This window comes from Oncorhynchus nerka, unplaced genomic scaffold (genome assembly GCF_034236695.1).
Source record: "Oncorhynchus nerka isolate Pitt River unplaced genomic scaffold, Oner_Uvic_2.0 unplaced_scaffold_1489, whole genome shotgun sequence".
NCBI classification, from domain to species: Eukaryota; Metazoa; Chordata; class Actinopteri; order Salmoniformes; family Salmonidae; genus Oncorhynchus; species Oncorhynchus nerka.
In genome coordinates, this window is record NW_027039827.1 from 37762 (window position 1) to 45559 (window position 7798).

Consider the following 7798-nt stretch of genomic DNA (forward strand, 5'->3'; position numbering starts at 1 on the left):
AATCACATCTCGAGAAGCAGCCTTTACATCCAATCACATCTCGAGAAGCAGCCTTACATCCAATCACATCTCGAGAAGCAGCCTTTACATCCAATCACATCTCGAGAAGCAGCCTTACATCCAATCACATCTCGAGAAGCAGCCTTTACATCCAATCACATCTCGAGAAGCAGCCTTACATCCAATCACATCTCGAGAAGCAGCCTTTACATCCAATCACACCCGAGAAGCAGCCTTCCATCCAATCACATCTCGAGAAGCAGCCTTACATCCAATCACATCTCGAGAAGCAGCCTTACATCCAATCACATCTCGAGAAGCAGCCTTTACATCCAATCACATCTCGAGAAGCAGCCTTTACATCCAATCACATCTCGAGAAGCAGCCTTTACATCCAATCACATCTCGAGAAGCAGCCTTTACATCCAATCACATCTACACATTTCAAATCAAAGCACAATGGAAACCGGAAGCTAATTTACATGGAAACTTTATTTGAGACAAAACCACAGCATGAAACAATTCCTCACCATATGGACGGACACATTTAAGCTCTGACAATCAATCTACAATTTAGAAAATTACCTCTTCATTCATTAAAAACTAATCTAGAAAAAAAACAGAATCATGAGACAGAAAACATACAAGTCTCATTTTTGGTAAATATAGGTTTCATTCATTCATTTCAAACATGCATCAAGCAATTACTGCTTTAGCAGGTTCAAAGAGTAGGAGCACCATCTCCTCAATCCTAAACAGGCCGGGACAAGTGCAATACCTTCAGAGTAACAGCACTGACACCCCTCCCAACCTGACCAGGACAGGGACTGACTTCTACAGTTACAACCCAACCAGACAGGGACTGACTTCTACAGTTACAACCCAACCAGACAGGGACTGACTTCTACAGCTACATCTCAACCAGACAGGGACTGACTTCTACAGCTACAACCCAACCTGACAGGGACTGACTTCTACAGTTACAACCCAACCTGACCAGGACTGACTTCTACAGTTACAACCCAACCAGACAGGGACTGACTTCTACAGCTACAACCCAACCAGACAGGGACTGACTTCTACAGTTACAACCCAACAGGGACTGACTTCTACAGCTACAACCCAACCTGACAGGGACTGACTTCTACAGTTACAACCCAACCAGACAGGGACTGACTTCTACAGTTACAACCTGACAGGGACTGACTTCTACAGTTACAACCCAACAGGGACTGACTTCTACAGTTACAACCTGACAGGGACTGACTTCTACAGTTACAACCTGACAGGGACTGACTTCTACAGTTACAACCAGACAGGGACTGACTTCTACAGTTACAACCCAACCAGGACTGACTTCTACAGCTACAACCCAACCAGACAGGGACTGACTTCTACAGTTACAACCCAACCTGACAGGGACTGACTTCTACAGTTACAACCCAACCTGACCAGGACAGGGACTGACTTCTACAGTTACAACCCAACCTGACAGGGACTGACTTCTACAGTTACAACCCAACAGGGACTGACTTCTACAGCTACAACCCAACCTGACCAGGACAGGGACTGACTTCTACAGTTACAACCCAACCAGGACTGACTTCTACAGCTACAACCCAACCTGACCAGGACAGGGACTGACTTCTACAGTTACAACCCAACCAGACAGGGACTGACTTCTACAGTTACAACCCAACCAGACAGGGACTGACTTCTACAGTTACAACCCAACCAGACAGGGACTGACTTCTACAGTTACAACCCAACCAGACAGGGACTGACTTCTACAGTTACAACCCAACAGGGACTGACTTCTACAGTTACAACCCAACCAGACAGGGACTGACTTCTACAGCTACAACCCAACAGGGACTGACTTCTACAGTTACAACCAGACAGGGACTGACTTCTACAGTTACAACCCAACCAGGACTGACTTCTACAGCTACAACCCAACCAGACAGGGACTGACTTCTACAGTTACAACCCAACAGGGACTGACTTCTACAGTTACAACCCAACCAGGACAGGGACTGACTTCTACAGTTACAACCCAACCAGGACAGGGACTGACTTCTACAGTTACAACCCAACCAGACAGGGACTGACTTCTACAGTTACAACCCAACCAGACAGGGACTGACTTCTACAGTTACAACCCAACCTGACCGGGACTGACTTCTACAGTTACAACCCAACCAGACAGGGACTGACTTCTACAGTTACAACCCAACCTGACAGGGACTGACTTCTACAGTTACAACCAGACAGGGACTGACTTCTACAGTTACAACCCAACCCAACAGGGACTGACTTCTACAGCTACAACCCAACCTGGACTGACTTCTACAGCTACAACCCAACCTGACCAGGACTGACTTCTACAGTTACAACCCAACCAGGACTGACTTCTACAGCTACAACCCAACCTGACCAGGACAGGGACTGACTTCTACAGTTACAACCCAACCAGACAGGGACTGACTTCTACAGTTACAACCCAACCAGACAGGGACTGACTTCTACAGTTACAACCCAACCAGACAGGGACTGACTTCTACAGTTACAACCCAACAGGGACTGACTTCTACAGTTACAACCCAACCAGACAGGGACTGACTTCTACAGCTACAACCCAACAGGGACTGACTTCTACAGTTACAACCCAACCAGACAGGGACTGACTTCTACAGTTACAACCCAACCAGACAGGGACTGACTTCTACAGCTACAACCCAACAGGGACTGACTTCTACAGTTACAACCAGACAGGGACTGACTTCTACAGCTACAACCCAACCAGACAGGGACTGACTTCTACAGTTACAACCAGACAGGGACTGACTTCTACAGCTACAACCCAACAGGGACTGACTTCTACAGTTACAACCAGACAGGGACTGACTTCTACAGCTACAACCCAACCAGACAGGGACAGACTTCTACAGTTACAACCCAACCAGACAGGGACTGACTTCTACAGATACAACCCAACCAGACAGGGACTGACTTCTACAGTTACAACCCAACAGGGACTGACTTCTACAGTTACAACCCAACCAGACAGGGACTGACTTCTACAGCTACAACCCAACAGGGACTGACTTCTACAGTTACAACCCAACCTGACAGGGACTGACTTCTACAGCTACAACCCAACAGGGACTGACTTCTACAGTTACAACCCAACCTGACCAGGGACTGACTTCTACAGCTACAACCCAACCAGACAGGGACTGACTTCTACAGTTACAACCCAACCAGACAGGGACTGACTTCTACAGTTACAACCCAACCAGGACAGGGACTGACTTCTACAGCTACAACCAGGACAGGGACTGACTTCTACAGTTACAACCAGGACAGGGACTGACTTCTACAGTTACAACCCAACAGGGACTGACTTCTACAGTTACAACCCAACAGGGACTGACTTCTACAGTTACAACCCAACCTGACCGGGACTGACTTTTACAGTTACAACCCAACCAGACAGGGACTGACTTCTACAGTTACAACCCAACCTGACAGGGACTGACTTCTACAGTTACAACCAGACAGGGACTGACTTCTACAGTTACAACCCAACCCAACAGGGACTGACTTCTACAGCTACAACCCAACCTGGACTGACTTCTACAGCTACAACCCAACCTGACCAGGACAGGGACTGACTTCTACAGTTACAACCCAACCAGGACTGACTTCTACAGCTACAACCCAACCTGACCAGGACAGGGACTGACTTCTACAGTTACAACCCAACCAGACAGGGACTGACTTCTACAGTTACAACCCAACCAGACAGGGACTGACTTCTACAGTTACAACCCAACCAGACAGGGACTGACTTCTACAGTTACAACCCAACAGGGACTGACTTCTACAGTTACAACCCAACCAGACAGGGACTGACTTCTACAGCTACAACCCAACAGGGACTGACTTCTACAGTTACAACCCAACCAGACAGGGACTGACTTCTACAGTTACAACCCAACCAGACAGGGACTGACTTCTACAGCTACAACCCAACAGGGACTGACTTCTACAGTTACAACCAGACAGGGACTGACTTCTACAGCTACAACCCAACCAGACAGGGACCGACTTCTACAGTTACAACCAGACAGGGACTGACTTCTACAGCTACAACCCAACAGGGACTGACTTCTACAGTTACAACCAGACAGGGACTGACTTCTACAGCTACAACCCAACCAGACAGGGACAGACTTCTACAGTTACAACCCAACCAGACAGGGACTGACTTCTACAGATACAACCCAACCAGACAGGGACTGACTTCTACAGTTACAACCCAACAGGGACTGACTTCTACAGTTACAACCCAACCAGACAGGGACTGACTTCTACAGCTACAACCCAACAGGGACTGACTTCTACAGTTACAACCCAACCTGACAGGGACTGACTTCTACAGCTACAACCCAACAGGGACTGACTTCTACAGTTACAACCCAACCTGACCAGGGACTGACTTCTACAGCTACAACCCAACCAGACAGGGACTGACTTCTACAGTTACAACCCAACCAGACAGGGACTGACTTCTACAGTTACAACCCAACCAGGACAGGGACTGACTTCTACAGCTACAACCAGGACAGGGACTGACTTCTACAGTTACAACCAGGACAGGGACTGACTTCTACAGTTACAACCCAACAGGGACTGACTTCTACAGTTACAACCCAACAGGGACTGACTTCTACAGCTACAACCCAACCAGACAGGGACTGACTTCTACAGTTACAACCCAACCAGACAGGGACTGACTTCTACAGTTACAACCCAACCAGACAGGGACTGACTTCTACAGCTACAACCCAACCAGACAGGGACTGACTTCTACAGTTACAACCCAACAGGGACTGACTTCTACAGTTACAACCCAACAGGGACTGACTTCTACAGTTACAACCCAACAGGGACTGACTTCTACAGCTACAACCAGACAGGGACTGACTTCTACAGTTACAACCCAACCAGACAGGGACTGACTTCTACAGTTACAACCCAACCAGACAGGGACTGACTTCTACAGTTACAACCAGACAGAGACTGACTTCTACAGTTACAACCCAACAGGGACTGACTTCTACAGCTACAACCCAACAGGGACTGACTTCTACAGTTACAACCCAACCAGACAGGGACTGACTTCTACAGTTACAACCCAACCAGACAGGGACTGACTTCTACAGTTACAACCCAACCAGGACTGACTTCTACAGCTACAACCCAACCAGACAGGGACTGACTTCTACAGCTACAACCCAACCAGACAGGGACTGACTTCTACAGTTACAACCCAACCAGACCAGGGACTGACTTCTACAGTTACAACCCAACCAGACAGGGACTGACTTCTACAGCTACAACCCAACCAGACAGGGACTGACTTCTACAGCTACAACCCAACCAGACAGGGACTGACTTCTACAGCTACAACCCAACCAGACAGGGACTGACTTCTACAGTTACAACCCAACCAGACAGGGACTGACTTCTACAGTTACAACCCAACAGGGACTGACTTCTACAGCTACAACCCAACCAGACAGGGACTGACTTCTACAGTTACAACCCAACCAGACAGGGACTGACTTCTACAGTTACAACCCAACCAGACAGGGACTGACTTCTACAGCTACAACCCAACCAGACAGGGACTGACTTCTACAGTTACAACCAGACCAGACAGGGACTGACTTCTACAGCTACAACCCAACCAGACAGGGACTGACTTCTACAGTTACAACCCAACCAGACAGGGACTGACTTCTACAGTTACAACCCAACAGGGACTGACTTCTACAGTTACAACCTGACAGGGACTGACTTCTACAGTTACAACCAGACAGGGACTGACTTCTACAGCTACAACCCAACCAGACAGGGACTGACTTCTACAGTTACAACCCAACCTGACCAGGACTGACTTCTAGTTACAATACAACCTGATTGGGTCTTATACTTAAAACAGATAATACCACCAGTCAAGCATCTTTTGAGTCATTTGAAAAAAGTGATGCAGAACAGAGACAACTACAGAATAGTTCCTAGAAAACACCATTCGAATAGCCTGAGTCGCTGAAAAGTGCCACATTAAATGTATCATCATACAGGCCCAGAAAGACGTTCCCAAAACGGTTCATCACGGCTGGAGGTGAAGTCACTGCTGAGTCAGTTTTGCATGGATTTGCACAGCAAAACGTTAGTTAATAAAAGCAGGATGCAAAGCAGCAAAACTGACCGAGGAACAGCGATGATCGATGTGTGGTTTGAGTTGGTGGTTGGTTTTGAAGAGGCGTCCTTCCATTTGGGCTGGGCTGCAACACAGACAGCAGTACTGGAAGTGCTCACATTGCAGTAGATGGAGAAAATATACTACCTGCACTATAAGCACTTTAATACTGCTGAAACCAAAATCTAGTCAACCGTTGGCCTGATTGGAGACAGGCTGGGTCCAGGCTCAGGACAGAGGCTCAGGACAGAGGCTCAAGACAGAGGCTCAGGACAAGAGGCTCAGGACAGTGGGATGGTGTGGGGGTGACCAGGTAGCTGGAGGCTCAGGGCAGTGGGATGGTGTGGGGGTGACCAGGTAGCTGGAGGGTTGGATGGTCTTGGGGTGACCAGGTAGCTGGAGGCTCAGGACAGTGGGATGGTGTGGGGGTGACCAGGTAGCTGGAGGCTCAGGACAGTGGGATGGTGTGGGGGTGACCAGGTAGCTGGAGGCTGGAGGCTCAGGACAGTGGGATGGTGTGGGGGTGACCAGGTAGCAGGAGGCTCAGGGCAGTGGGATGGTGACCAGGTAGCTGGAGGCTCAGGACAGTGGGATGGTGACCAGGTAGCTGGAGGCTCAGGACAGTGGGATGGTGTGGGGGTGACCAGGTAGCAGGAGGCTCAGGGCAGTGGGATGGTGACCAGGTAGCTGGAGGCTCAGGACAGTGGGATGGTGTGGGGGTGACCAGGTAGCTGGAGGCTCAGGGCAGTGGGATGGTCTTGGGGTGACCAGGTAGCTGGAGGCTCAGGGCAGTGGGATGGTGACCAGGTAGCTGGAGGGTTGGATGGTCTTGGGGGTGACCAGGTAGCTGGTGGCTCAGGGCAGTGGGATGGTCTTGGGGGTGACCAGGTAGCTGGAGGCTCAGGGCAGTGGGATGGTCTTGGGGGTGACCAGGTAGCTGGAGGCTCAGGGCAGTGGGATGGTCTTGGGGTGACCAGGTAGCTGGAGGGTTGGATGGTCTTGGGGTGACCAGGTAGCTGGAGGCTCAGGGCAATGGGATGGTCTTGGGGTGACCAGGTAGCTGGAGGCTCAGGGCAGTGGGATGGTGACCAGGTAGCTGGAGGCTCAGGACAGTGGGATGGTGTGGGGGTGACCAGGTAGCTGGAGGCTCAGGGCAGTGGGATGGTCTTGGGGTGACCAGGTAGCTGGAGGCTCAGGACAGTGGGATGGTGTGGGGGTGACCAGGTAGCTGGAGGCTCAGGGCAGTGGGATGGTGACCAGGTAGCTGGAGGGTTGGATGGTCTTGGGGGTGACCAGGTAGCTGGTGGCTCAGGGCAGTGGGATGGTCTTGGGGGTGACCAGGTAGCTGGAGGCTCAGGGCAGTGGGATGGTCTTGGGGTGACCAGGTAGCTGGAGGGTTGGATGGTCTTGGGGGTGACCAGGTAGCTGGTGGCTCAGGGCAGTGGGATGGCCTTGGGGTGACCAGGTAGCTGGAGGGTTGGATGGTCTTGGGGTGACCAGGTAGCTGGAGGCTCAGGGCAGTGG

At 50.3% G+C, this 7798-nt stretch overlaps 1 long non-coding RNA gene across 1 annotated transcript; it reads right to left on the reverse strand.

Annotated features, from left to right (window-relative positions):
* Nucleotides 1-474: 474 nt before the first annotated feature.
* On the reverse strand, nt 475-6352 carry LOC135568557 (uncharacterized). The gene is made up of 2 exons (XR_010462683.1): nt 2433-6352; nt 475-2337 (listed from the first exon to the last, which is right to left on the reverse strand). It is a non-coding gene; the product is annotated as an uncharacterized LOC135568557 (long non-coding RNA).
* Nucleotides 6353-7798: the final 1446 nt, after the last annotated feature.